This window comes from Epinephelus lanceolatus, chromosome 15 (assembly GCF_041903045.1).
Source record: "Epinephelus lanceolatus isolate andai-2023 chromosome 15, ASM4190304v1, whole genome shotgun sequence".
NCBI classification, from domain to species: Eukaryota; Metazoa; Chordata; class Actinopteri; order Perciformes; family Serranidae; genus Epinephelus; species Epinephelus lanceolatus.
Genome location: NC_135748.1, coordinates 8,248,291 through 8,275,746, shown reverse-complemented (window position 1 = coordinate 8,275,746; position 27,456 = coordinate 8,248,291). Strand labels below are relative to the sequence as shown.

The following is a 27,456-nucleotide window of genomic DNA, read 5'->3' as shown; positions in this document are numbered from 1 at the left end:
AAGATTGTTCAAAACGGAGTGGAAAGAAGTCGAACTTTCATCCCACCCCTTCATAAGAAAGAAACTGATCATTTGCGGACACTTAATAGCACCATTAATTAGTGCCAACATTTTGTTTTGTTGGAGGAAATGATCCCTGTTAAAGATAATGGGCCTAATTGACAGCTTTGCTGCTGGAAATGTGGAAAGTAGCCTATCATGTCTACACTTCATGGTGTTTGAGGGATTTTCCTTTTTGTTTTTTAAAGAGGGAGACTAGGTATATTTCTGCGCAGCTGTTAATTTCTAACACAGCTCAATATCAGGATGATTTTATTCAGACTATCAATTTGGTGTTGATATGATTTAATTGTGGCGTCAGCTTTAAGCTTTATTGTAGCATATATAACGTTATGACAAAGAAGACCAATTTATCAGACGCAATGATGTTAGACGATAATTGTAATACACGCAATTCATCTGCGCAGCATTGATTTCATGGGATTCAAGGGTGTGATCAGTGTCAGATGTACAGGTACAGGTACTGTAGCTACTTGAACCAGTGATGAGTAATTTAACCTACACATCATTTTATTTGCTACCTTGTTTTGTCTTGATTTTTCCCTCTCTCCTCCTCTATTTCTTCTTTCCTGACCCGTTTTTTTTCCTTCTCTATCATGTGATTTCATTGATGTTTTGACAGGGGAATTTCTTTGATAAGCTTTTAGTGGCTTCTAACCTCTCCGGCACTTTTCTTTGTTTAATCTTGTAAATTTTATACTGTCTGTTTTTAACATTATGTGCAAATAAACTAATCTAAACTAAAACTAAACATTATTCATCCCGTTATGCGTTGCCACGCATGTTTCCTCCTCCTGCAGCTGCCACGGTGTTGGCCTTTTCTCTAATGTTGCTTTCCTCCTCCTCATATTTTAGTAGAGTTAATCTCTGATCCTCACGAGAAATACTTTTTTTCCTCACATACAGCGCTCTGTGAGGACGCTCAGTGAGGACGCTCAGTGAGGACGCTCAGTGACGCTGCGCTTCTCTCATGATTGTGATTGGTCCGCTGCGTGCGCGTTCACGGCTTTTGATAAAGCAACCCTGGGTTGATTTACCGAGTTGATATCCAGCGTCGTGATACCGATTATCCTGATTGCCATTGTTAGGGTTAGTCAACCCAGGATAGGTCTGGGTAACCCAGGAAAGGTTGATCTCGCTTCGTGATACAGGCCCCAGGGCTGTACTATCCCTTGTTCAAGCCTTCTTTTGTCAATTCAAACCAAGCCAGCCAACATGGGTAAATCCCAAGATGCACTCTCCAGGGCTGAAAAGTGAAGCCAACACAGAACTTCCAAAAACTGCAGTTCCTTGAATGGCCACTTGAGGCAGGCTCCAGAAGCAAGCCAATCCTCAAAGTCATCAATGTTAAAATGCCCAAATTTACGGCATATATTTATGTACCCAGCCCGCTGCAAAAAATGTTTTCTAGTCTATTACGGATTTCAAAAGCAGTTTTTCAATTTGGACTGTACAGACTTTCAGATATAAAGACAGGTTGAAAGAGCAAAAAAAAACCTTGACTGTATTCACCCATGTTAGGGCCATGGTCACTAGACTCGGGTGCAGGATTTAACCTTAGAACAGACTTGTACGTCTCCTTGGAGACCAACAAAAATTGCCTGAGCTGACTATATTTCAAGTCATCCCGGCGGGGTATTGGGTTAAGTTTTCAACTAGCAATAATCACGTCTCAGTAAAACTTCATAGACTATGATATTGCCTCTGCGAAAGGATGCCCATTACCTCCACAAGATTAAAGTGGTCCTTGTCAAACACTCACAACACACATGGTGCATTTCTCTAACCTGATGGGGTGTACAGTAATGCTGATTTTGCATGTGATTGGCTTACTGACTACAAACCACGCCTTTTCCATGTAGTGGCAGTCATGGGGGATGGGGGAAATACTAAACTCTTTGAATACCTTCTTTGTTAGACTACTGGGGTAAACCAAGATTACAAATAAAGGCATATTTAATCAAGGATCCAGGCTGTCTAAAACTGGTTAATGGTAGTCTGATGACTTAAAGACAGCTTGAGAAAGCACAGATCTTGGCTCATTCTTTCCATTATAGAGGACGACTACAACCTTACGGGGTGTACAGTCATGTTTGTGTTGCATGTCACTGGTTTGTTGACTACAAACTACATATTTTCCATGTCATGGCATTCATGGGGGAGAGGGAAATAGTAGATCCTTTGGATAACCTCCATTTACCCCTTTCATAGCAATGTCCAGAGTCAGACCGGGGGCCTGTATCACGAAGCAGGATTTTGTCTCAGCGAGGTAACTTCAGGGTTAACCCTGGGTTTTTGGTCTCACGAAGCCGGTTCAGTTCTTATTGGGGTAGATCACCATGGTAACTTACTCTGAACGGCTATCCTGCTCCGGAGCAGGGTAAGTTCAGGGTTGAATCTGATCCTGTAAAAAGCACCACCCACTGGCCAATCAGCTGTTCGGAAAAAAATGACTCCGCTGACAGAAATGCAGCCCAGTCATGACAGGAAGTTTAATTAATTTGATTGATTTAGATTTGAAAGTTTATTTTGAACATTAAAAAAGAAAAGAAAGCAACAACAACAGACAATGAAAAGATTGTTCAAAACGGAGTGGAAAGAAGTCGAACTTTCATCCCACCCCTTCATAAGAAAGAAACTGATCATTTGCGGACACTTAATAGCACCATTAATTAGTGCCAACATTTTGTTTTGTTGGAGGAAATGATCCCTGTTAAAGATAATGGGCCTAATTGACAGCTTTGCTGCTGGAAATGTGGAAAGTAGCCTATCATGTCTACACTTCATGGTGTTTGAGGGATTTTCCTTTTTGTTTTTTAAAGAGGGAGACTAGGTATATTTCTGCGCAGCTGTTAATTTCTAACACAGCTCAATATCAGGATGATTTTATTCAGACTATCAATTTGGTGTTGATATGATTTAATTGTGGCGTCAGCTTTAAGCTTTATTGTAGCATATATAACGTTATGACAAAGAAGACCAATTTATCAGACGCAATGATGTTAGACGATAATTGTAATACACGCAATTCATCTGCGCAGCATTGATTTCATGGGATTCAAGGGTGTGATCAGTGTCAGATGTACAGGTACAGGTACTGTAGCTACTTGAACCAGTGATGAGTAATTTAACCTACACATCATTTTATTTGCTACCTTGTTTTGTCTTGATTTTTCCCTCTCTCCTCCTCTATTTCTTCTTTCCTGACCCGTTTTTTTTCCTTCTCTATCATGTGATTTCATTGATGTTTTGACAGGGGAATTTCTTTGATAAGCTTTTAGTGGCTTCTAACCTCTCCGGCACTTTTCTTTGTTTAATCTTGTAAATTTTATACTGTCTGTTTTTAACATTATGTGCAAATAAACTAATCTAAACTAAAACTAAACATTATTCATCCCGTTATGCGTTGCCACGCATGTTTCCTCCTCCTGCAGCTGCCACGGTGTTGGCCTTTTCTCTAATGTTGCTTTCCTCCTCCTCATATTTTAGTAGAGTTAATCTCTGATCCTCACGAGAAATACTTTTTTTCCTCACATACAGCGCTCTGTGAGGACGCTCAGTGAGGACGCTCAGTGAGGACGCTCAGTGACGCTGCGCTTCTCTCATGATTGTGATTGGTCCGCTGCGTGCGCGTTCACGGCTTTTGATAAAGCAACCCTGGGTTGATTTACCGAGTTGATATCCAGCGTCGTGATACCGATTATCCTGATTGCCATTGTTAGGGTTAGTCAACCCAGGATAGGTCTGGGTAACCCAGGAAAGGTTGATCTCGCTTCGTGATACAGGCCCCAGGGCTGTACTATCCCTTGTTCAAGCCTTCTTTTGTCAATTCAAACCAAGCCAGCCAACATGGGTAAATCCCAAGATGCACTCTCCAGGGCTGAAAAGTGAAGCCAACACAGAACTTCCAAAAACTGCAGTTCCTTGAATGGCCACTTGAGGCAGGCTCCAGAAGCAAGCCAATCCTCAAAGTCATCAATGTTAAAATGCCCAAATTTACGGCATATATTTATGTACCCAGCCCGCTGCAAAAAATGTTTTCTAGTCTATTACGGATTTCAAAAGCAGTTTTTCAATTTGGACTGTACAGACTTTCAGATATAAAGACAGGTTGAAAGAGCAAAAAAAACCCTTGACTGTATTCACCCATGTTAGGGCCATGGTCACTAGACTCGGGTGCAGGATTTAACCTTAGAACAGACTTGTACGTCTCCTTGGAGACCAACAAAAATTGCCTGAGCTGACTATATTTCAAGTCATCCCGGCGGGGTATTGGGTTAAGTTTTCAACTAGCAATAATCACGTCTCAGTAAAACTTCATAGACTATGATATTGCCTCTGCGAAAGGATGCCCATTACCTCCACAAGATTAAAGTGGTCCTTGTCAAACACTCACAACACACATGGTGCATTTCTCTAACCTGATGGGGTGTACAGTAATGCTGATTTTGCATGTGATTGGCTTATTGACTACAAACCACGCCTTTTCCATGTAGTGGCAGTCATGGGGGATGGGGGAAATACTAAACTCTTTGAATACCTTCTTTGTTAGACTACTGGGGTAAACCAAGATTACAAATAAAGGCATATTTAATCAAGGATCCAGGCTGTCTAAAACTGGTTAATGGTAGTCTGATGACTTAAAGACAGCTTGAGAAAGCACAGATCTTGGCTCATTCTTTCCATTATAGAGGACGACTACAACCTTACGGGGTGTACAGTCATGTTTGTGTTGCATGTCACTGGTTTGGTGACTACAAACTACATATTTTCCATGTCATGGCATTCATGGGGGAGAGGGAAATAGTAGATCCTTTGGATAACCTCCATTTACCCCTTTCATAGCAATGTCCAGAGTCAGACCGGGGGCCTGTATCACGAAGCAGGATTTTGTCTCAGCGAGGTAACTTCAGGGTTAACCCTGGGTTTTTGGTCTCACGAAGCCGGTTCAGTTCTTATTGGGGTAGATCACCATGGTAACTTACTCTGAACGGCTATCCTGCTCCGGAGCAGGGTAAGTTCAGGGTTGAATCTGATCCTGTAAAAAGCACCACCCACTGGCCAATCAGCTGTTCGGAAAAAAATGACTCCGCTGACAGAAATGCAGCCCAGTCATGATGGGAAGTTTAATTAATTTGATTGATTTTGATTTGAAAGTTTATTTTGAACATTAAAAAAGAAAAGAAAGCAACAACAACAGACAATGAAAAGATTGTTCAAAACGGAGTGGAAAGGAGTCGAACTTTCATCCCACCCCTTCATAAGAAAGAAACTGATCATTTGCGGACACTTAATAGCACCATTAATTAGTGCCAACATTTTGTTTTGTTGGAGGAAATGATCCCTGTTAAAGATAATGGGCCTAATTGACAGCTTTGCTGCTGGAAATGTGGAAAGTAGCCTATCATGTCTACACTTCATGGTGTTTGAGGGATTTTCCTTTTTGTTTTTTAAAGAGGGAGACTAGGTATATTTCTGCGCAGCTGTTAATTTCTAACACAGCTCAATATCAGGATGATTTTATTCAGACTATCAATTTGGTGTTGATATGATTTAATTGTGGCGTCAGCTTTAAGCTTTATTGTAGCATATATAACGTTATGACAAAGAAGACCAATTTATCAGACGCAATGATGTTAGACGATAATTGTAATACACGCAATTCATCTGCGCAGCATTGATTTCATGGGATTCAAGGGTGTGATCAGTGTCAGATGTACAGGTACAGGTACTGTAGCTACTTGAACCAGTGATGAGTAATTTAACCTACACATCATTTTATTTGCTACCTTGTTTTGTCTTGATTTTTCCCTCTCTCCTCCTCTATTTCTTCTTTCCTGACCCGTTTTTTTTCCTTCTCTATCATGTGATTTCATTGATGTTTTGACAGGGGAATTTCTTTGATAAGCTTTTAGTGGCTTCTAACCTCTCCGGCACTTTTCTTTGTTTAATCTTGTAAATTTTATACTGTCTGTTTTTAACATTATGTGCAAATAAACTAATCTAAACTAAAACTAAACATTATTCATCCCGTTATGCGTTGCCACGCATGTTTCCTCCTCCTGCAGCTGCCACGGTGTTGGCCTTTTCTCTAATGTTGCTTTCCTCCTCCTCATATTTTAGTAGAGTTAATCTCTGATCCTCACGAGAAATACTTTTTTTCCTCACATACAGCGCTCTGTGAGGACGCTCAGTGAGGACGCTCAGTGAGGACGCTCAGTGACGCTGCGCTTCTCTCATGATTGTGATTGGTCCGCTGCGTGCGCGTTCACGGCTTTTGATAAAGCAACCCTGGGTTGATTTACCGAGTTGATATCCAGCGTCGTGATACCGATTATCCTGATTGCCATTGTTAGGGTTAGTCAACCCAGGATAGGTCTGGGTAACCCAGGAAAGGTTGATCTCGCTTCGTGATACAGGCCCCAGGGCTGTACTATCCCTTGTTCAAGCCTTCTTTTGTCAATTCAAACCAAGCCAGCCAACATGGGTAAATCCCAAGATGCACTCTCCAGGGCTGAAAAGTGAAGCCAACACAGAACTTCCAAAAACTGCAGTTCCTTGAATGGCCACTTGAGGCAGGCTCCAGAAGCAAGCCAATCCTCAAAGTCATCAATGTTAAAATGCCCAAATTTACGGCATATATTTATGTACCCAGCCCGCTGCAAAAAATGTTTTCTAGTCTATTACGGATTTCAAAAGCAGTTTTTCAATTTGGACTGTACAGACTTTCAGATATAAAGACAGGTTGAAAGAGCAAAATAAACCCTTGACTGTATTCACCCATGTTAGGGCCATGGTCACTAGACTCGGGTGCAGGATTCAACCTTAGAACAGACTTGTACGTCTCCTTGGAGACCAACAAAAATTGCCTGAGCTGACTATATTTCAAGTCATCCCGGCGGGGTATTGGGTTAAGTTTTCAACTAGCAATAATCACGTCTCAGTAAAACTTCATAGACTATGATATTGCCTCTGCGAAAGGATGCCCATTACCTCCACAAGATTAAAGTGGTCCTTGTCAAACACTCACAACACACATGGTGCATTTCTCTAACCTGATGGGGTGTACAGTAATGCTGATTTTGCATGTGATTGGCTTACTGACTACAAACCACGCCTTTTCCATGTAGTGGCAGTCATGGGGGATGGGGGAAATACTAAACTCTTTGAATACCTTCTTTGTTAGACTACTGGGGTAAACCAAGATTACAAATAAAGGCATATTTAATCAAGGATCCAGGCTGTCTAAAACTGGTTAATGGTAGTCTGATGACTTAAAGACAGCTTGAGAAAGCACAGATCTTGGCTCATTCTTTCCATTATAGAGGACGACTACAACCTTACGGGGTGTACAGTCATGTTTGTGTTGCATGTCACTGGTTTGGTGACTACAAACTACATATTTTCCATGTCATGGCATTCATGGGGGAGAGGGAAATAGTAGATCCTTTGGATAACCTCCATTTACCCCTTTCATAGCAATGTCCAGAGTCAGACCGGGGGCCTGTATCACGAAGCAGGATTTTGTCTCAGCGAGGTAACTTCAGGGTTAACCCTGGGTTTTTGGTCTCACGAAGCCGGTTCAGTTCTTATTGGGGTAGATCACCATGGTAACTTACTCTGAACGGCTATCCTGCTCCGGAGCAGGGTAAGTTCAGGGTTGAATCTGATCCTGTAAAAAGCACCACCCACTGGCCAATCAGCTGTTCGGAAAAAAATGACTCCGCTGACAGAAATGCAGCCCAGTCATGACAGGAAGTTTAATTAATTTGATTGATTTAGATTTGAAAGTTTATTTTGAACATTAAAAAAGAAAAGAAAGCAACAACAACAGACAATGAAAAGATTGTTCAAAACGGAGTGGAAAGAAGTCGAACTTTCATCCCACCCCTTCATAAGAAAGAAACTGATCATTTGCGGACACTTAATAGCACCATTAATTAGTGCCAACATTTTGTTTTGTTGGAGGAAATGATCCCTGTTAAAGATAATGGGCCTAATTGACAGCTTTGCTGCTGGAAATGTGGAAAGTAGCCTATCATGTCTACACTTCATGGTGTTTGAGGGATTTTCCTTTTTGTTTTTTAAAGAGGGAGACTAGGTATATTTCTGCGCAGCTGTTAATTTCTAACACAGCTCAATATCAGGATGATTTTATTCAGACTATCAATTTGGTGTTGATATGATTTAATTGTGGCGTCAGCTTTAAGCTTTATTGTAGCATATATAACGTTATGACAAAGAAGACCAATTTATCAGACGCAATGATGTTAGACGATAATTGTAATACACGCAATTCATCTGCGCAGCATTGATTTCATGGGATTCAAGGGTGTGATCAGTGTCAGATGTACAGGTACAGGTACTGTAGCTACTTGAACCAGTGATGAGTAATTTAACCTACACATCATTTTATTTGCTACCTTGTTTTGTCTTGATTTTTCCCTCTCTCCTCCTCTATTTCTTCTTTCCTGACCCGTTTTTTTTCCTTCTCTATCATGTGATTTCATTGATGTTTTGACAGGGGAATTTCTTTGATAAGCTTTTAGTGGCTTCTAACCTCTCCGGCACTTTTCTTTGTTTAATCTTGTAAATTTTATACTGTCTGTTTTTAACATTATGTGCAAATAAACTAATCTAAACTAAAACTAAACATTATTCATCCCGTTATGCGTTGCCACGCATGTTTCCTCCTCCTGCAGCTGCCACGGTGTTGGCCTTTTCTCTAATGTTGCTTTCCTCCTCCTCATATTTTAGTAGAGTTAATCTCTGATCCTCACGAGAAATACTTTTTTTCCTCACATACAGCGCTCAGTGAGGACGCTCAGTGACGCTGCGCTTCTCTCATGATTGTGATTGGTCCGCTGCGTGCGCGTTCACGGCTTTTGATAAAGCAACCCTGGGTTGATTTACCGAATTGATATCCAGCGTCGTGATACCGATTATCCTGATTGCCATTGTTAGGGTTAGTCAACCCAGGATAGGTCTGGGTAACCCAGGAAAGGTTGATCTCGCTTCGTGATACAGGCCCCAGGGCTGTACTATCCCTTGTTCAAGCCTTCTTTTGTCAGTTCAAACCAAGCCAGCCAACACGGGTCAATCCCAAGATGCACTCTCCAGGGCTGAGAAGTGAAGCCAACACAGAACTTCCAAAAACTGCAGTTCCTTGAATGGCCACTTGAGGCAGGCTCCAGAAGCAAGCCAATCCTCAAAGTCATCAATGTTAAAATGACCAAATTTACAGCATATATTTATGTACCCAACCCGCTGCAAAACCTGTTTTCTTCTCTATTGCAGATTTCAAAAGTAGTTTTTCAAGTCGGACTGTACAGACTTTCAGATATAAAGACAGGTTGAAAGAGCAAAAAAAACCCTTGACTGTATGCACCCATGTTAGGGCCATGGTCACTAGACTCGGGTGCAGGATTTAACCTTAGAACAGACTTGTACGTCTCCTTGGAGACCAACAAAAATTACCTGAGCTGACTATATTTCAAGTCATCCCGGCGGGGTATTGGGTTAAGTTTTCAACTAGCAATAATCACGTCTCAGTAAAACTTCACAGACTATGATATTGCCTCTGCGAAAGGATGCCCATTACCTCCACACGATTAAAGTGGTCCTTGTCAAACACTCACAACACACATGGTGCATTTCTCTAACCTGATGGGGTGTACAGTAATGCTGATTTTGCATGTGATTGGCTTATTGACTACAAACCACGCCTTTTCCATGTAGTGGCAGTCATGGGGGATGGGGGAAATACTAAACTCTTTGAATACCTTCTTTGCTAGACTACTGGGGTAAACCAAGATTACAAATAAAGGCATATTTAATCAAGGATCCAGGCTGTCTAAAACTGGTTAATGGTAGTCTGATGACTTAAAGACAGCTTGAGAAAGCACAGATCTTGGCTCATTCTTTCCATTATAGAGGACGACTACAACCTTACGGGGTGTACAGTCATGTTTGTGTTGCATGTCACTGGTTTGTTGACTACAAACTACATATTTTCCATGTCATGGCATTCATGGGGGAGAGGGAAATAGTAGATCCTTTGGATAACCTCCATTTACCCCTTTCATAGCAATGTCCAGAGTCAGACCAGGGCTGTACTATCCCTTGTTCAAGCCTTCTTTTGTCAGTTCAAACCAAGCCAGCCAACACGGGTCAATCCCAAGATGCACTCTCCAGGGCTGAGAAGTGAAGCCAACACAGAACTTCCAAAAACTGCAGTTCCTTGAATGGCCACTTGAGGCAGGCTCCAGAAGCAAGCCAATCTTCAAAGTCATCAATGTTAAAATGCCCAAATTTACGGCATATATTTATGTACCCAACCCGCTGCAAAACCTGTTTTCTTCTCTATTGCAGATTTCAAAAGTAGTTTTTCAAGTTGGACTGTACAGACTTTCAGATATAAAGACACGTTGAAAGAGCAAAAAAACCTTGACTGTATTCACCCATGTTAGGGCCATGGTCACTAGACTCGGGTGCAGGATTTAACCTTAGAACAGACTTGTACGTCTCCTTGGAGACCAACAAAAATTGCCTGAGCTGACTATATTTCAAGTCATCCCGGCGGGGTATTGGGTTAAGTTTTCAACTAGTAATAATCACGTCTCAGTAAAACTTCATAGACTATGATATTGCCTCTGCGAAAGGATGCCCATTACCTCCACAAGATTAAAGTGGTCCTTGTCAAACACTCACAACACACATGGTGCATTTCTCTGACCTGATGGGGTGTACAGTAATGCTGATTTTGCATGTGATTGGCTTATTGACTACAAACCACGCCTTTTCCATGTAGTGGCAGTCATGGGGGATGGGGGAAATACTAAACTCTTTGAATACCTTCTTTGTTAGACTACTGGGGTAAACCAAGATTACAAATAAAGGCATATTTAATCAAGGATCCAGGCTGTCTAAAACTGGTTAATGGTAGTCTGATGACTTAAAGACAGCTTGAGAAAGCACAGATCTTGGCTCATTCTTTCCATTATAGAGGACGACTACAACCTTACGGGGTGTACAGTCATGTTTGTGTTGCATGTCACTGGTTTGGTGACTACAAACTACATATTTTCCATGTCATGGCATTCATGGGGGAGAGGGAAATAGTAGATCCTTTGGATAACCTCCATTTACCCCTTTCATAGCAATGTCCAGAGTCAGACCAGGGCTGTACTATCCCTTGTTCAAGCCTTCTTTTGTCAATTCAAACCAAGCCAGACAACAGAGGTAAATCCCAAGATGCACTCTCCAGGGCTGAAAAGTGAAGCCAACACAGAACTTCCAAAAACTGCAGTTCCTTGAATGGCCACTTGAGGCAGGCTCCAGAAGCAAGCCAATCCTCAAAGTCATCAATGTTAAAATGACCAAATTTACGGCATATATTTATGTACCCAACCCGCTGCAAAACCTGTTTTCTAGTCTATTACGGATTTCAAAAGCAGTTTTTCAATTTGGACTGTACAGACTTTCAGATATAAAGACAGGTTGAAAGAGCAAAAAAAACCCTTGACTGTATGCACCCATGTTAGGGCCATGGTCACTAGACTCGGGTGCAGGATTTAACCTTAGAACAGACTTGTACATCTCCTTGGAGACCAACAAAAATTACCTGAGCTGACTATATTTCAAGTCATCCCGGCGGGGTATTGGGTTAAGTTTTCAACTAGCAATAATCACGTCTCAGTAAAACTTCACAGACTATGATATTGCCTCTGCGAAAGGATGCCCATTACCTCCACACGATTAAAGTGGTCCTTGTCAAACACTCACAACACACATGGTGCATTTCTCTAACCTGATGGGGTGTACAGTAATGCTGATTTTGCATGTGATTGGCTTATTGACTACAAACCACGCCTTTTCCATGTAGTGGCAGTCATGGGGGATGGGGGAAATACTAAACTCTTTGAATACCTTCTTTGTTAGACTACTGGGGTAAACCAAGATTACAAATAAAGGCATATTTAATCAAGGATCCAGGCTGTCTAAAACTGGTTAATGGTAGTCTGATGACTTAAAGACAGCTTGAGAAAGCACAGATCTTGGCTCATTCTTTCCATTATAGAGGACGACTACAACCTTACGGGGTGTACAGTCATGTTTGTGTTGCATGTCACTGGTTTGTTGACTACAAACTACATATTTTCCATGTCATGGCATTCATGGGGGAGAGGGAAATAGTAGATCCTTTGGATAACCTCCATTTACCCCTTTCATAGCAATGTCCAGAGTCAGACCAGGGCTGTACTATCCCTTGTTCAAGCCTTCTTTTGTCAGTTCAAACCAAGCCAGCCAACACGGGTCAATCCCAAGATGCACTCTCCAGGGCTGAGAAGTGAAGCCAACACAGAACTTCCAAAAACTGCAGTTCCTTGAATGGCCACTTGAGGCAGGCTCCAGAAGCAAGCCAATCTTCAAAGTCATCAATGTTAAAATGCCCAAATTTACGGCATATATTTATGTACCCAGCCCGCTGCAAAACCTGTTTTCTTCTCTATTGCAGATTTCAAAAGTAGTTTTTCAAGTTGGACTGTACAGACTTTCAGATATAAAGACAGGTTGAAAGAGCAAAAAAACCTTGACTGTATTCACCCATGTTAGGGCCATGGTCACTAGACTCGGGTGCAGGATTTAACCTTAGAACAGACTTGTACGTCTCCTTGGAGACCAACAAAAATTGCCTGAGCTGACTATATTTCAAGTCATCCCGGCGGGGTATTGGGTTAAGTTTTCAACTAGCAATAATCATGTCTCAGTAAAACTTCATAGACTATGATATTGCCTCTGCGAAAGGATGCCCATTACCTCCACAAGATTAAAGTGGTCCTTGTCAAACACTCACAACACACATGGTGCATTTCTCTGACCTGATGGGGTGTACAGTAATGCTGATTTTGCATGTGATTGGCTTATTGACTACAAACCACGCCTTTTCCATGTAGTGGCAGTCATGGGGGATGGGGGAAATACTAAACTCTTTGAATACCTTCTTTGTTAGACTACTGGGGTAAACCAAGATTACAAATAAAGGCATATTTAATCAAGGATCCAGGCTGTCTAAAACTGGTTAATGGTAGTCTGATGACTTAAAGACAGCTTGAGAAAGCACAGATCTTGGCTCATTCTTTCCATTATAGAGGACGACTACAACCTTACGGGGTGTACAGTCATGTTTGTGTTGCATGTCACTGGTTTGGTGACTACAAACTACATATTTTCCATGTCATGGCATTCATGGGGGAGAGGGAAATAGTAGATCCTTTGGATAACCTCCATTTACCCCTTTCATAGCAATGTCCAGAGTCAGACCGGGGGCCTGTATCACGAAGCAGGATTTTGTCTCAGCGAGGTAACTTCAGGGTTAACCCTGGGTTTTTGGTCTCACGAAGCCGGTTCAGTTCTTATTGGGGTAGATCACCATGGTAACTTACTCTGAACGGCTATCCTGCTCCGGAGCAGGGTAAGTTCAGGGTTGAATCTGATCCTGTAAAAAGCACCACCCACTGGCCAATCAGCTGTTCGGAAAAAAATGACTCCGCTGACAGAAATGCAGCCCAGTCATGACAGGAAGTTTAATTAATTTGATTGATTTTGATTTGAAAGTTTATTTTGAACATTAAAAAAGAAAAGAAAGCAACAACAACAGACAATGAAAAGATTGTTCAAAACGGAGTGGAAAGAAGTCGAACTTTCATCCCACCCCTTCATAAGAAAGAAACTGATCATTTGCGGACACTTAATAGCACCATTAATTAGTGCCAACATTTTGTTTTGTTGGAGGAAATGATCCCTGTTAAAGATAATGGGCCTAATTGACAGCTTTGCTGCTGGAAATGTGGAAAGTAGCCTATCATGTCTACACTTCATGGTGTTTGAGGGATTTTCCTTTTTGTTTTTTAAAGAGGGAGACTAGGTATATTTCTGCGCAGCTGTTAATTTCTAACACAGCTCAATATCAGGATGATTTTATTCAGACTATCAATTTGGTGTTGATATGATTTAATTGTGGCGTCAGCTTTAAGCTTTATTGTAGCATATATAACGTTATGACAAAGAAGACCAATTTATCAGACGCAATGATGTTAGACGATAATTGTAATACACGCAATTCATCTGCGCAGCATTGATTTCATGGGATTCAAGGGTGTGATCAGTGTCAGATGTACAGGTACAGGTACTGTAACTACTTGAACCAGTGATGAGTAATTTAACCTACACATCATTTTATTTGCTACCTTGTTTTGTCTTGATTTTTCCCTCTCTCCTCCTCTATTTCTTCTTTCCTGACCCGTTTTTTTTTCTTCTCTATCATGTGATTTCATTGATGTTTTGACAGGGGAATTTCTTTGATAAGCTTTTAGTGGCTTCTAACCTCTCCGGCACTTTTCTTTGTTTAATCTTGTAAATTTTATACTGTCTGTTTTTAACATTATGTGCAAATAAACTAATCTAAACTAAAACTAAACATTATTCATCCCGTTATGCGTTGCCACGCATGTTTCCTCCTCCTGCAGCTGCCACGGTGTTGGCCTTTTCTCTAATGTTGCTTTCCTCCTCCTCATATTTTAGTAGAGTTAATCTCTGATCCTCACGAGAAATACTTTTTTTCCTCACATACAGCGCTCTGTGAGGACGCTCAGTGAGGACGCTCAGTGAGGACGCTCAGTGAGGACGCTCAGTGAGGACGCTCAGTGACGCTGCGCTTCTCTCATGATTGTGATTGGTCCGCTGCGTGCACGTTCACGGCTTTTGATAAAGCAACCCTGGGTTGATTTACCGAATTGATATCCAGCGTCGTGATACCGATTATCCTGATTGCCATTGTTAGGGTTAGTCAACCCAGGATAGGTCTGGGTAACCCAGGAAAGGTTGATCTCGCTTCGTGATACAGGCCCCAGGGCTGTACTATCCCTTGTTCAAGCCTTCTTTTGTCAGTTCAAACCAAGCCAGCCAACACGGGTCAATCCCAAGATGCACTCTCCAGTGCTGAGAAGTGAAGCCAACACAGAACTTCCAAAAACTGCAGTTCCTTGAATGGCCACTTGAGGCAGGCTCCAGAAGCAAGCCAATCCTCAATGTCATCAATGTTAAAATGCCCAAATTTACAGCATATATTTATGTACCCAGCCCGCTGCAAAACCTGTTTTCTTCTCTATTGCAGATTTCAAAAGTAGTTTTTCAAGTCGGACTGTACAGACTTTCAGATATAAAGACAGGTTGAAAGAGCAAAAAAAACCCTTGACTGTATGCACCCATGTTAGGGCCATGGTCACTAGACTCGGGTGCAGGATTTAACCTTAGAACAGACTTGTACGTCTCCTTGGAGACCAACAAAAATTGCCTGAGCTGACTATATTTCAAGTCATCCCAGCGGGGTATTGGGTTAAGTTTTCAACTAGTAATAATCACGTCTCAATAAAACTTCATAGACTATGATATTGCCTCTGCGAAAGGATGCCCATTACCTCCACAAGATTAAAGTGGTCCTTGTCAAACACTCACAACACACATGGTGCATTTCTCTGACCTGATGGGGTGTACAGTAATGCTGATTTTGCATGTGATTGGCTTATTGACTACAAACCACGCCTTTTCCATGTAGTGGCAGTCATGGGGGATGGGGGAAATACTAAACTCTTTGAATACCTTCTTTGTTAGACTACTGGGGTAAACCAAGATTACAAATAAAGGCATATTTAATCAAGGATCCAGGCTGTCTAAAACGGGTTAATGGTAGTCTGATGACTTAAAGACAGCTTGAGAAAGCACAGATCTTGGCTCATTCTTTCCATTATAGAGGACGACTACAACCTTACGGGGTGTACAGTCATGTTTGTGTTGCATGTCACTGGTTTGGTGACTACAAACTACATATTTTCCATGTCATGGCATTCATGGGGGAGAGGGAAATAGTAGATCCTTTGGATAACCTCCATTTACCCCTTTCATAGCAATGTCCAGAGTCAGACCAGGGCTGTACTATCCCTTGTTCAAGCCTTCTTTTGTCAATTCAAACCAAGCCAGACAACAGAGGTAAATCCCAAGATGCACTCTCCAGGGCTGAAAAGTGAAGCCAACACAGAACTTCCAAAAACTGCAGTTCCTTGAATGGCCACTTGAGGCAGGCTCCAGAAGCAAGCCAATCCTCAAAGTCATCAATGTTAAAATGACCAAATTTACGGCATATATTTATGTACCCAGCCCGCTGCAAAAAATGTTTTCTAGTCTATTACGGATTTCAAAAGCAGTTTTTCAATTTGGACTGTACAGACTTTCAGATATAAAGACAGGTTGAAAGAGCAAAAAAAAACCTTGACTGTATTCACCCATGTTAGGGCCATGGTCACTAGACTCGGGTGCAGGATTTAACCTTAGAACAGACTTGTACGTCTCCTTGGAGACCAACAAAAATTGCCTGAGCTGACTATATTTCAAGTCATCCCGGCGGGGTATTGGGTTAAGTTTTCAACTAGCAATAATCACGTCTCAGTAAAACTTCATAGACTATGATATTGCCTCTGCGAAAGGATGCCCATTACCTCCACAAGATTAAAGTGGTCCTTGTCAAACACTCACAACACACATGGTGCATTTCTCTAACCTGATGGGGTGTACAGTAATGCTGATTTTGCATGTGATTGGCTTACTGACTACAAACCACGCCTTTTCCATGTAGTGGCAGTCATGGGGGATGGGGGAAATACTAAACTCTTTGAATACCTTCTTTGTTAGACTACTGGGGTAAACCAAGATTACAAATAAAGGCATATTTAATCAAGGATCCAGGCTGTCTAAAACTGGTTAATGGTAGTCTGATGACTTAAAGACAGCTTGAGAAAGCACAGATCTTGGCTCATTCTTTCCATTATAGAGGACGACTACAACCTTACGGGGTGTACAGTCATGTTTGTGTTGCATGTCACTGGTTTGTTGACTACAAACTACATATTTTCCATGTCATGGCATTCATGGGGGAGAGGGAAATAGTAGATCCTTTGGATAACCTCCATTTACCCCTTTCATAGCAATGTCCAGAGTCAGACCGGGGGCCTGTATCACGAAGCAGGATTTTGTCTCAGCGAGGTAACTTCAGGGTTAACCCTGGGTTTTCGGTCTCACGAAGCCGGTTCAGTTCTTATTGGGGTAGATCACCATGGTAACTTACTCTGAACGGCTATCCTGCTCCGGAGCAGGGTAAGTTCAGGGTTGAATCTGATCCTGTAAAAAGCACCACCCACTGGCCAATCAGCTGTTCGGAAAAAAATGACTCCGCTGACAGAAATGCAGCCCAGTCATGACAGGAAGTTTAATTAATTTGATTGATTTTGATTTGAAAGTTTATTTTGAACATTAAAAAAGAAAAGAAAGCAACAACAACAGACAATGAAAAGATTGTTCAAAACGGAGTGGAAAGAAGTCGAACTTTCATCCCACTCCTTCATAAGAAAGAAACTGATCATTTGCGGACACTTAATAGCACCATTAATTAGTGCCAACATTTTGTTTTGTTGGAGGAAATGATCCCTGTTAAAGATAATGGGCCTAATTGACAGCTTTGCTGCTGGAAATGTGGAAAGTAGCCTATCATGTCTACACTTCATGGTGTTTGAGGGATTTTCCTTTTTGTTTTTTAAAGAGGGAGACTAGGTATATTTCTGCGCAGCTGTTAATTTCTAACACAGCTCAATATCAGGATGATTTTATTCAGACTATCAATTTGGTGTTGATATGATTTAATTGTGGCGTCAGCTTTAAGCTTTATTGTAGCATATATAACGTTATGACAAAGAAGACCAATTTATCAGACGCAATGATGTTAGACGATAATTGTAATACACGCAATTCATCTGCGCAGCATTGATTTCATGGGATTCAAGGGTGTGATCAGTGTCAGATGTACAGGTACAGGTACTGTAGCTACTTGAACCAGTGATGAGTAATTTAACCTACACATCATTTTATTTGCTACCTTGTTTTGTCTTGATTTTTCCCTCTCTCCTCCTCTATTTCTTCTTTCCTGACCCGTTTTTTTTCCTTCTCTATCATGTGATTTCATTGATGTTTTGACAGGGGAATTTCTTTGATAAGCTTTTAGTGGCTTCTAACCTCTCCGGCACTTTTCTTTGTTTAATCTTGTAAATTTTATACTGTCTGTTTTTAACATTATGTGCAAATAAACTAATCTAAACTAAAACTAAACATTATTCATCCCGTTATGCGTTGCCACGCATGTTTCCTCCTCCTGCAGCTGCCACGGTGTTGGCCTTTTCTCTAATGTTGCTTTCCTCCTCCTCATATTTTAGTAGAGTTAATCTCTGATCCTCACGAGAAATACTTTTTTTCCTCACATACAGCGCTCAGTGAGGACGCTCAGTGAGGACGCTCAGTGAGGACGCTCAGTGACGCTGCGCTTCTCTCATGATTGTGATTGGTCCGCTGCGTGCGCGTTCACGGCTTTTGATAAAGCAACCCTGGGTTGATTTACCGAGTTGATATCCAGCGTCGTGATACCGATTATCCTGATTGCCATTGTTAGGGTTAGTCAACCCAGGATAGGTCTGGGTAACCCAGGAAAGGTTGATCTTGCTTCGTGATACAGGCCCCAGGGCTGTACTATCCCTTGTTCAAGCCTTCTTTTGTCAATTCAAACCAAGCCAGCCAACATGGGTAAATCCCAAGATGCACTCTCCAGGGCTGAAAAGTGAAGCCAACACAGAACTTCCAAAAACTGCAGTTCCTTGAATGGCCACTTGAGGCAGGCTCCAGAAGCAAGCCAATCCTCAAAGTCATCAATGTTAAAATGCCCAAATTTACGGCATATATTTATGTACCCAGCCCGCTGCAAAAAATGTTTTCTAGTCTATTACGGATTTCAAAAGCAGTTTTTCAATTTGGACTGTACAGACTTTCAGATATAAAGACAGGTTGAAAGAGCAAAAAAAAACCTTGACTGTATTCACCCATGTTAGGGCCATGGTCACTAGACTCGGGTGCAGGATTTAACCTTAGAACAGACTTGTACGTCTCCTTGGAGACCAACAAAAATTGCCTGAGCTGACTATATTTCAAGTCATCCCGGCGGGGTATTGGGTTAAGTTTCCAACTAGCAATAATCACGTCTCAGTAAAACTTCATAGACTATGATATTGCCTCTGCGAAAGGATGCCCATTACCTCCACAAGATTAAAGTGGTCCTTGTCAAACACTCACAACACACATGGTGCATTTCTCTAACCTGATGGGGTGTACAGTAATGCTGATTTTGCATGTGATTGGCTTACTGACTACAAACCACGCCTTTTCCATGTAGTGGCAGTCATGGGGGATGGGGGAAATACTAAACTCTTTGAATACCTTCTTTGTTAGACTACTGGGGTAAACCAAGATTACAAATAAAGGCATATTTAATCAAGGATCCAGGCTGTCTAAAACTGGTTAATGGTAGTCTGATGACTTAAAGACAGCTTGAGAAAGCACAGATCTTGGCTCATTCTTTCCATTATAGAGGACGACTACAACCTTACGGGGTGTACAGTCATGTTTGTGTTGCATGTCACTGGTTTGGTGACTACAAACTACATATTTTCCATGTCATGGCATTCATGGGGGAGAGGGAAATAGTAGATCCTTTGGATAACCTCCATTTACCCCTTTCATAGCAATGTCCAGAGTCAGACCAGGGCTGTACTATCCCTTGTTCAAGCCTTCTTTTGTCAGTTCAAACCAAGCCAGCCAACACGGGTCAATCCCAAAATGCACTCTCCAGGGCTGAAAAGTGAAGCCAACACAGAACTTCCAAAAACTGCAGTTCCTTGAATGGCCACTTGAGGCAGGCTCCAGAAGCAAGCCAATCCTCAAAGTCATCAATGTTAAAATGACCAAATTTACAGCATATATTTATGTACCCAGCCCGCTGCAAAACCTGTTTTCTTCTCTATTGCGGATTTCAAAAGTAGTTTTTCAAGTTGGACTGTACAGACTTTCAGATATAAAGACAGGTTGAAAGAGCAACAAAACCTTGACTGTATTCACCCATGTTAGGGCCATGGTCACTAGACTCGGGTGCAGGATTTAACCTTAGAACAGACTTGTACGTCTCTTTGGAGACCAACAAAAATTGCCTGAGCTGACTATATTTCAAGTCATCCCGGCGGGGTATTGGGTTAAGTTTTCAACTAGCAATAATCACGTCTCAGTAAAACTTCATAGACTATGATATTGCCTCTGCGAAAGGATGCCCATTACCTCCACAAGATTAAAGTGGTCCTTGTCAAACACTCACAACACACATGGTGCATTTCTCTAACCTGATGGGGTGTACAGTAATGCTGATTTTGCATGTGATTGGCTTATTGACTACAAACCACGCCTTTTCCATGTAGTGGCAGTCATGGGGGATGGGGGAAATACTAAACTCTTTGAATACCTTCTTTGTTAGACTACTGGGGTAAACCAAGATTACAAATAAAGGCATATTTAATCAAGGATCCAGGCTGTCTAAAACGGGTTAATGGTAGTCTGATGACTTAAAGACAGCTTGAGAAAGCACAGATCTTGGCTCATTCTTTCCATTATAGAGGACGACTACAACCTTACGGGGTGTACAGTCATGTTTGTGTTGCATGTCACTGGTTTGTTGACTACAAACTACATATTTTCCATGTCATGGCATTCATGGGGGAGAGGGAAATAGTAGATCCTTTGGATAACCTCCATTTACCCCTTTCATAGCAATGTCCAGAGTCAGACCGGGGCTGTACTATCCCTTGTTCAAGCCTTCTTTTGTCAGTTCAAACCAAGCCAGCCAACACGGGTCAATCCCAAGATGCACTCTCCAGGGCTGAGAAGTGAAGCCAACACAGAACTTCCAAAAACTGCAGTTCCTTGAATGGCCACTTGAGGCAGGCTCCAGAAGCAAGCCAATCTTCAAAGTCATCAATGTTAAAATGCCCAAATTTACGGCATATATTTATGTACCCAACCCGCTGCAAAACCTGTTTTCTTCTCTATTGCAGATTTCATAAGTAGTTTTTCAAGTTGGACTGTACAGACTTTCAGATATAAAGACAGGTTGAAAGAGCAAAAAAACCTTGACTGTATTCACCCATGTTAGGGCCATGGTCACTAGACTCGGGTGCAGGATTTAACCTTAGAACAGACTTGTACGTCTCCTTGGAGACCAACAAAAATTGCCTGAGCTGACTATATTTCAAGTCATCCCGGCGGGGTATTGGGTTAAGTTTTCAACTAGCAATAATCACGTCTCAGTAAAACTTCATAGACTATGATATTGCCTCTGCGAAAGGATGCCCATTACCTCCACAAGATTAAAGTGGTCCTTGTCAAACACTCACAACACACATGGTGCATTTCTCTAACCTGATGGGGTGTACAGTAATGCTGATTTTGCATGTGATTGGCTTATTGACTACAAACCACGCCTTTTCCATGTAGTGGCAGTCATGGGGGATGGGGGAAATACTAAACTCTTTGAATACCTTCTTTGTTAGACTACTGGGGTAAACCAAGATTACAAATAAAGGCATATTTAATCAAGGATCCAGGCTGTCTAAAACGGGTTAATGGTAGTCTGATGACTTAAAGACAGCTTGAGAAAGCACAGATCTTGGCTCATTCTTTCCATTATAGAGGACGACTACAACCTTACGGGGTGTACAGTCATGTTTGTGTTGCATGTCACTGGTTTGTTGACTACAAACTACATATTTTCCATGTCATGGCATTCATGGGGGAGAGGGAAATAGTAGATCCTTTGGATAACCTCCATTTACCCCTTTCATAGCAATGTCCAGAGTCAGACCGGGGCTGTACTATCCCTTGTTCAAGCCTTCTTTTGTCAGTTCAAACCAAGCCAGCCAACACGGGTCAATCCCAAGATGCACTCTCCAGGGCTGAGAAGTGAAGCCAACACAGAACTTCCAAAAACTGCAGTTCCTTGAATGGCCACTTGAGGCAGGCTCCAGAAGCAAGCCAATCTTCAAAGTCATCAATGTTAAAATGCCCAAATTTACGGCATATATTTATGTACCCAACCCGCTGCAAAACCTGTTTTCTTCTCTATTGCAGATTTCATAAGTAGTTTTTCAAGTTGGACTGTACAGACTTTCAGATATAAAGACAGGTTGAAAGAGCAAAAAAACCTTGACTGTATTCACCCATGTTAGGGCCATGGTCACTAGACTCGGGTGCAGGATTTAACCTTAGAACAGACTTGTACGTCTCCTTGGAGACCAACAAAAATTGCCTGAGCTGACTATATTTCAAGTCATCCCGGCGGGGTATTGGGTTAAGTTTTCAACTAGCAATAATCACGTCTCAGTAAAACTTCATAGACTATGATATTGCCTCTGCGAAAGGATGCCCATTACCTCCACAAGATTAAAGTGGTCCTTGTCAAACACTCACAACACACATGGTGCATTTCTCTAACCTGATGGGGTGTACAGTAATGCTGATTTTGCATGTGATTGGCTTATTGACTACAAACCACGCCTTTTCCATGTAGTGGCAGTCATGGGGGATGGGGGAAATACTAAACTCTTTGAATACCTTCTTTGTTAGACTACTGGGGTAAACCAAGATTACAAATAAAGGCATATTTAATCAAGGATCCAGGCTGTCTAAAACTGGTTAATGGTAGTCTGATGACTTAAAGACAGCTTGAGAAAGCACAGATCTTGGCTCATTCTTTCCATTATAGAGGACGACTACAACCTTACGGGGTGTACAGTCATGTTTGTGTTGCATGTCACTGGTTTGTTGACTACAAACTACATATTTTCCATGTCATGGCATTCATGGGGGAGAGGGAAATAGTAGATCCTTTGGATAACCTCCATTTACCCCTTTCATAGCAATGTCCAGAGTCAGACCAGGGCTGTACTATCCCTTGTTCAAGCCTTCTTTTGTCAGTTCAAACCAAGCCAGCCAACACGGGTCAATCCCAAAATGCACTCTCCAGGGCTGAAAAGTGAAGCCAACACAGAACTTCCAAAAACTGCAGTTCCTTGAATGGCCACTTGAGGCAGGCTCCAGAAGCAAGCCAATCCTCAAAGTCATCAATGTTAAAATGACCAAATTTACAGCATATATTTATGTACCCAGCCCGCTGCAAAACCTGTTTTCTTCTCTATTGCAGATTTCAAAAGTAGTTTTTCAAGTTGGACTGTACAGACTTTGAGATATAAAGACAGGTTGAAAGAGCAACAAAACCTTGACTGTATTCACCCATGTTAGGGCCATGGTCACGAGACTCGGGTGCAGGATTTAACCTTAGAACAGACTTGTACATCTCCTTGGAGACCAACAAAAATTGCCTGAGCTGACTATATTTCAAGTCATCCCGGCGGGGTATTGGGTTAAGTTTTCAACTAGCAATAATCACGTCTCAGTAAAACTTCATAGACTATGATATTGCCTCTGCGAAAGGATGCCCATTGCCTCCACAAGATTAAAGTGGTCCTTGTCAAACACTCACAACACACATGGTGCATTTCTCTAACCTGATGGGGTGTACAGTAATGCTGATTTTGCATGTGATTGGCTTATTGACTACAAACCACGCCTTTTCCATGTAGTGGCAGTCATGGGGGATGGGGGAAATACTAAACTCTTTGAATACCTTCTTTGTTAGACTACTGGGGTAAACCAAGATTACAAATAAAGGCATATTTAATCAAGGATCCAGGCTGTCTAAAACTGGTTAATGGTAGTCTGATGACTTAAAGACAGCTTGAGAAAGCACAGATCTTGGCTCATTCTTTCCATTATAGAGGACGACTACAACCTTACGGGGTGTACAGTCATGTTTGTGTTGCATGTCACTGGTTTGGTGACTACAAACTACATATTTTCCATGTCATGGCATTCATGGGGGAGAGGGAAATAGAAGATCCTTTGGATAACCTCCATTTACCCCTATCATAGCAATGTCCAGAGTCAGACCAGGGCTGTACTATCCCTTGTTCAAGCCTTCTTTTGTCAGTTCAAACCAAGCCAGCCAACATGGGTAAATCCCAAGATGCACTCTCCAGGGCTGAAAAGTGAAGCCAACACAGAACTTCCAAAAACTGCAGTTCCTTGAATGGCCACTTGAGGCAGGCTCCAGAAGCAAGCCAATCCTCAAAGTCATCAATGTTAAAATGCCCAAATTTACGGCATATATTTATGTACCCAACCCGCTGCAAAAAATGTTTTCTAGTCTATTACGGATTTCAAAAGCAGTTTTTCAATTTGGACTGTACAGACTTTCAGATATAAAGACAGGTTGAAAGAGCAAAAAAAAACCTTGACTGTATTCACCCATGTTAGGGCCATGGTCACTAGACTCGGGTGCAGGATTTAACCTTAGAACAGACTTGTACGTCTCCTTGGAGACCAACAAAAATTACCTGAGCTGACTATATTTCAAGTCATCCCGGCGGGGTATTGGGTTAAGTTTTCAACTAGCAATAATCACGTCTCAGTAAAACTTCATAGACTATGATATTGCCTCTGCGAAAGGATGCCCATTACCTCCACAAGATTAAAGTGGTCCTTGTCAAACACTCACAACACACATGGTGCATTTCTCTAACCTGATGGGGTGTACAGTAATGCTGATTTTGCATGTGATTGGCTTACTGACTACAAACCACGCCTTTTCCATGTAGTGGCAGTCATGGGGGATGGGGGAAATACTAAACTCTTTGAATACCTTCTTTGTTAGACTACTGGGGTAAACCAAGATTACAAATAAAGGCATATTTAATCAAGGATCCAGGCTGTCTAAAACTGGTTAATGGTAGTCTGATGACTTAAAGACAGCTTGAGAAAGCACAGATCTTGGCTCATTCTTTCCATTATAGAGGACGACTACAACCTTACGGGGTGTACAGTCATGTTTGTGTTGCATGTCACTGGTTTGTTGACTACAAACTACATATTTTCCATGTCATGGCATTCATGGGGGAGAGGGAAATAGTAGATCCTTTGGATAACCTCCATTTACCCCTTTCATAGCAATGTCCAGAGTCAGACCAGGGCTGTACTATCCCTTGTTCAAGCCTTCTTTTGTCAGTTCAAACCAAGCCAGCCAACACGGGTCAATCCCAAAATGCACTCTCCAGGGCTGAAAAGTGAAGCCAACACAGAACTTCCAAAAACTGCAGTTCCTTGAATGGCCACTTGAGGCAGGCTCCAGAAGCAAGCCAATCCTCAAAGTCATCAATGTTAAAATGACCAAATTTACAGCATATATTTATGTACCCAGCCCGCTGCAAAACCTGTTTTCTTCTCTATTGCAGATTTCAAAAGTAGTTTTTCAAGTTGGACTGTACAGACTTTGAGATATAAAGACAGGTTGAAAGAGCAACAAAACCTTGACTGTATTCACCCATGTTAAGGCCATGGTCACGAGACTCGGGTGCAGGATTTAACCTTAGAACAGACTTGTACATCTCCTTGGAGACCAACAAAAATTGCCTGAGCTGACTATATTTCAAGTCATCCCGGCGGGGTATTGGGTTAAGTTTTCAACTAGCAATAATCACGTCTCAGTAAAACTTCATAGACTATGATATTGCCTCTGCGAAAGGATGCCCATTGCCTCCACAAGATTAAAGTGGTCCTTGTCAAACACTCACAACACACATGGTGCATTTCTCTAACCTGATGGGGTGTACAGTAATGCTGATTTTGCATGTGATTGGCTTATTGACTACAAACCACGCCTTTTCCATGTAGTGGCAGTCATGGGGGATGGGGGAAATACTAAACTCTTTGAATACCTTCTTTGTTAGACTACTGGGGTAAACCAAGATTACAAATAAAGGCATATTTAATCAAGGATCCAGGCTGTCTAAAACTGGTTAATGGTAGTCTGATGACTTAAAGACAGCTTGAGAAAGCACAGATCTTGGCTCATTCTTTCCATTATAGAGGACGACTACAACCTTACGGGGTGTACAGTCATGTTTGTGTTGCATGTCACTGGTTTGGTGACTACAAACTACATATTTTCCATGTCATGGCATTCATGGGGGAGAGGGAAATAGAAGATCCTTTGGATAACCTCCATTTACCCCTATCATAGCAATGTCCAGAGTCAGACCAGGGCTGTACTATCCCTTGTTCAAGCCTTCTTTTGTCAGTTCAAACCAAGCCAGCCAACATGGGTAAATCCCAAGATGCACTCTCCAGGGCTGAAAAGTGAAGCCAACACAGAACTTCCAAAAACTGCAGTTCCTTGAATGGCCACTTGAGGCAGGCTCCAGAAGCAAGCCAATCCTCAAAGTCATCAATGTTAAAATGCCCAAATTTACGGCATATATTTATGTACCCAGCCCGCTGAAAAAAATGTTTTCTTCTTTATTGCGGATTTCAAAAGTAGTTTTTCAATTTGAACTGTACAGACTTTCAGATATAAAGACATGGTGAAATAGCAACAAAAAAACTTGACTGTATTCACCCATGTTAGGGCCATGGTCACTAGACTCGGGTGCAGGATTTAACCTTGGAACAGAATGGAGGACTCACTGGAGTACAGGGAGAGGCAGAAACTAATTTACCCACATTTGTACAGACTTGCCGTTGGGTTTTTGTGTACACCAGCATCATCTGTGTCTTGCGAGAGGGTGTTTTCCAAGGCTGGGGAAGTTGTGTCTAAAAAAAGATATCGCCTGAACCCAAACACTCTAGAAAAACTATTGTTTCTAAATAAAAATTGAATAAAATCTCCCCTGTACTGTACATCATTGTGAAAGTTACACAAGCATAATCAGTGCCCTCTTCCAAGTTACACAAGCATATTCACTGTCATCTGCCTGCTTAAACCAATGCCATTTTCCAGAAGTGATACAGAACGTGAATATTACCCCTCCTGCTATTATTATATTATGTGACAACACCACAATACAATTTTTGGCCAAATGATTGGTTTACAGATAGGATGCATTCACAAAACAACTACAGTTTATTATACATGTATTTGATACAAAATAGTCATAATATACTCAGTAGAAAATACACTATATTGAATTAAATTATGGTCATACTTTTTTTTTTCATTATTTATAGTCATTCCCAACAGCTGTTACTGACACAAAATACAGTGTAACACAAATTACATGGTTAAGATCACAGCTGCCTGTTTTATAAACTTTGGCCAGCAGGTGGTTTTGTGTGCACAAGAAGCCTTGAGAAATGAACCCTTTCCTGACCAATTTGCAGGAACGCTTCAATGCTTAATGAGGCTTCATCTCATCATCACTAGCATTAGCGACAATACTACCCTCACGTAAAAGGAGTCTCTGTTGATGGGGTATTTTTGGATTGTGTTTTCAATGTGTCTAGACATTTCGCAAGAGTTCATGGGGTTCCGGA

General features: G+C 41.6%; 16 non-coding genes across 16 annotated transcripts; all 16 read right to left on the bottom strand.

The window, feature by feature from the left end:
• Nucleotides 1-1,635: 1,635 nt before the first annotated feature.
• LOC144467168 (U4 spliceosomal RNA) lies at nucleotides 1,636-1,776 on the bottom strand. The gene has a single exon (XR_013493530.1). It is a non-coding gene; the product is annotated as a U4 spliceosomal RNA (small nuclear RNA).
• Nucleotides 1,777-4,269: 2,493 nt separating this feature from the next.
• Nucleotides 4,270-4,410, bottom strand: LOC117254522 (U4 spliceosomal RNA). The gene has a single exon (XR_004501479.1). It is a non-coding gene; the product is annotated as a U4 spliceosomal RNA (small nuclear RNA).
• A 2,493-nt stretch (nucleotides 4,411-6,903) lies between these two features.
• LOC144467167 (U4 spliceosomal RNA) lies at nucleotides 6,904-7,044 on the bottom strand. Its single transcript, XR_013493529.1, has one exon. It is a non-coding gene; the product is annotated as a U4 spliceosomal RNA (small nuclear RNA).
• Nucleotides 7,045-9,511: 2,467 nt separating this feature from the next.
• On the bottom strand, nucleotides 9,512-9,652 carry LOC144467113 (U4 spliceosomal RNA). The gene has a single exon (XR_013493475.1). It is a non-coding gene; the product is annotated as a U4 spliceosomal RNA (small nuclear RNA).
• A 931-nt stretch (nucleotides 9,653-10,583) lies between these two features.
• Nucleotides 10,584-10,724, bottom strand: LOC144467141 (U4 spliceosomal RNA). The gene has a single exon (XR_013493503.1). It is a non-coding gene; the product is annotated as a U4 spliceosomal RNA (small nuclear RNA).
• Nucleotides 10,725-11,657: 933 nt separating this feature from the next.
• Nucleotides 11,658-11,798, bottom strand: LOC144467112 (U4 spliceosomal RNA). The gene has a single exon (XR_013493474.1). It is a non-coding gene; the product is annotated as a U4 spliceosomal RNA (small nuclear RNA).
• Nucleotides 11,799-12,729: 931 nt separating this feature from the next.
• On the bottom strand, nucleotides 12,730-12,870 carry LOC144467160 (U4 spliceosomal RNA). Its single transcript, XR_013493522.1, has one exon. It is a non-coding gene; the product is annotated as a U4 spliceosomal RNA (small nuclear RNA).
• A 2,519-nt stretch (nucleotides 12,871-15,389) lies between these two features.
• On the bottom strand, nucleotides 15,390-15,530 carry LOC144467146 (U4 spliceosomal RNA). The gene has a single exon (XR_013493508.1). It is a non-coding gene; the product is annotated as a U4 spliceosomal RNA (small nuclear RNA).
• A 933-nt stretch (nucleotides 15,531-16,463) lies between these two features.
• LOC144467166 (U4 spliceosomal RNA) lies at nucleotides 16,464-16,604 on the bottom strand. Its single transcript, XR_013493528.1, has one exon. It is a non-coding gene; the product is annotated as a U4 spliceosomal RNA (small nuclear RNA).
• A 2,493-nt stretch (nucleotides 16,605-19,097) lies between these two features.
• Nucleotides 19,098-19,238, bottom strand: LOC144467135 (U4 spliceosomal RNA). The gene has a single exon (XR_013493497.1). It is a non-coding gene; the product is annotated as a U4 spliceosomal RNA (small nuclear RNA).
• A 931-nt stretch (nucleotides 19,239-20,169) lies between these two features.
• LOC144467164 (U4 spliceosomal RNA) lies at nucleotides 20,170-20,310 on the bottom strand. Its single transcript, XR_013493526.1, has one exon. It is a non-coding gene; the product is annotated as a U4 spliceosomal RNA (small nuclear RNA).
• A 931-nt stretch (nucleotides 20,311-21,241) lies between these two features.
• LOC144467165 (U4 spliceosomal RNA) lies at nucleotides 21,242-21,382 on the bottom strand. The gene has a single exon (XR_013493527.1). It is a non-coding gene; the product is annotated as a U4 spliceosomal RNA (small nuclear RNA).
• A 931-nt stretch (nucleotides 21,383-22,313) lies between these two features.
• Nucleotides 22,314-22,454, bottom strand: LOC144467163 (U4 spliceosomal RNA). Its single transcript, XR_013493525.1, has one exon. It is a non-coding gene; the product is annotated as a U4 spliceosomal RNA (small nuclear RNA).
• Nucleotides 22,455-23,385: 931 nt separating this feature from the next.
• Nucleotides 23,386-23,526, bottom strand: LOC144467162 (U4 spliceosomal RNA). The gene has a single exon (XR_013493524.1). It is a non-coding gene; the product is annotated as a U4 spliceosomal RNA (small nuclear RNA).
• A 933-nt stretch (nucleotides 23,527-24,459) lies between these two features.
• On the bottom strand, nucleotides 24,460-24,600 carry LOC144467134 (U4 spliceosomal RNA). Its single transcript, XR_013493496.1, has one exon. It is a non-coding gene; the product is annotated as a U4 spliceosomal RNA (small nuclear RNA).
• Nucleotides 24,601-25,531: 931 nt separating this feature from the next.
• On the bottom strand, nucleotides 25,532-25,672 carry LOC144467161 (U4 spliceosomal RNA). Its single transcript, XR_013493523.1, has one exon. It is a non-coding gene; the product is annotated as a U4 spliceosomal RNA (small nuclear RNA).
• Nucleotides 25,673-27,456: the final 1,784 nt, after the last annotated feature.